At 47.1% G+C, this 1,556-nt stretch overlaps 1 protein-coding gene across 1 annotated transcript in view; it reads right to left on the bottom strand.

The window, feature by feature from the left end:
* Positions 1-1,556, bottom strand: part of LOC111645923 (uncharacterized) — a gene marked incomplete at both ends in the record, with an annotated part of 13,081 nt that overhangs the window by 2,145 nt on the left and 9,380 nt on the right. The gene's annotated exons all lie outside the window — the stretch shown is intronic.

Below are 1,556 nucleotides of genomic sequence, written 5' to 3'. Positions count from 1 at the left end.
CCAGGGGGCGCTCTAACGGCCTCCGGGGGGCACTCTAACGGCCTCCGGGGGGCACTCTAACGGCCTCCGGGGGGCGCTCTAACGGCCTCCGGGGGGCGCTCTAACGGCCTCCGGGGGGCGCTCTAACGGGAAGCGTAAAAGTGAGACGGACATGTGGGGAAAGATTATGTGCCGAAGAAGACACGGTAGTTTTGATTTTGATTTTGAACTGTCATGGAAAACAGGGAGAAATGCAGATGATGCGGCTTTTAAGTTAAAGTCAATCGATCCGGCCGTCAAGGAGGGAAATAGAGCTTCTGCTCGTCAGCTTGATATCGATATCGTGTTGGTGCAGTACAGGCAGCTTGATGTATTTAATGTATTTCTGTGAACGTAAATATCTCATGTTACAACATGGAAACCTGCGGCTTATAGTCAAGTGCAGCCTGTAAATGTACAAAATTTATTTTCTGGTAAAATTTACCTGGTGCAGCTTATATTCAGGTGCGCTCAATAGTCCCAGATTTACAGTAAATTTATAGTTGGAAGAAAATATCTTTTACCTCTTTCCATGAAATGATTGTGACTGTGATTTATTCAATGTGAATATCTTCTCTAAACTTTAGTAATCAATCTCTTCCAAAGTGATTACTGATGCATTTAAATAGGACACACACACAGACACACACACACACACTCACACAGAGACACACACACACACACACACACACACACACACACACACACACACACACACACACACACACACACACACACACACACACACACACACACACACACACACACACACACACACACACACACACCTTTTATCTTCAGCCACTCATCAGTGAAGAGCCACTGGTTACGATGTTCTGTGTTGGACACAAACAACAACATGAGATTAAAACATTAACAACAACAAACAACATTTATGATCAATTCACATCAAACTGAGTTCAATTCTCCTCTGACCTCTGACCTCAGTCTCCTGCTCTGACCTTTGACCTCAGTCTCCTGCTCTGACCTTTGACCTCAGTCTCCTGCTCTGACTTCAGACTCCTGCTCTGACCTTTGACCTCAGTCTACTGCTTTGATCTCTGACCTCAGTCTCCTGCTCTGACCTCACTCTCCTGCTCTGACCTCAGTCTTCTTCTCTGACCTCTGACCTCAGTCTCCTGCTCTGACCTTTGACCTCAGTCTCCTGCTCTGATCTCTGACCTCAGTCTCCTGCTCTGACCTCAGTCTTCTTCTCTGACCTTTGACCTCAGGTTGACACTGTTCCATATTGTGATGAATAAATACTAAGTGAGCACGTACAGCTCCTGTGATTCCTCCACCATGGTGCTAGCTGACCTCACAGGGTCCAGACTGACACCATTGATGTGAGGGCAGCTGACAGCCAGCTGAGGATTCATCTGATTGGCTAAATGATGTGAATGTATGAGCCCTGTGTCCAGGCTCCGTCTGACAGGTCACATGTTCACTGAGTGAGGATGAGGCTTTTCTCTAAGTGTGTGGAGGCTCATGTTGAGGCTGCAGCAGTGAGACAGTGGAGGTTCTCTCATCAGGTGAAG

This window comes from Seriola lalandi, unplaced genomic scaffold (assembly GCF_002814215.2).
Source record: "Seriola lalandi dorsalis isolate HSWRI2012SDOR001 ecotype SW California unplaced genomic scaffold, Sedor1 jcf7180002054959, whole genome shotgun sequence".
NCBI lineage: Eukaryota > Metazoa > Chordata > Actinopteri > Carangiformes > Carangidae > Seriola > Seriola lalandi.
The sequence above is the reverse complement of the archived record's forward strand: the minus strand, read 5'-3'. Positions and strand labels throughout refer to the sequence as shown.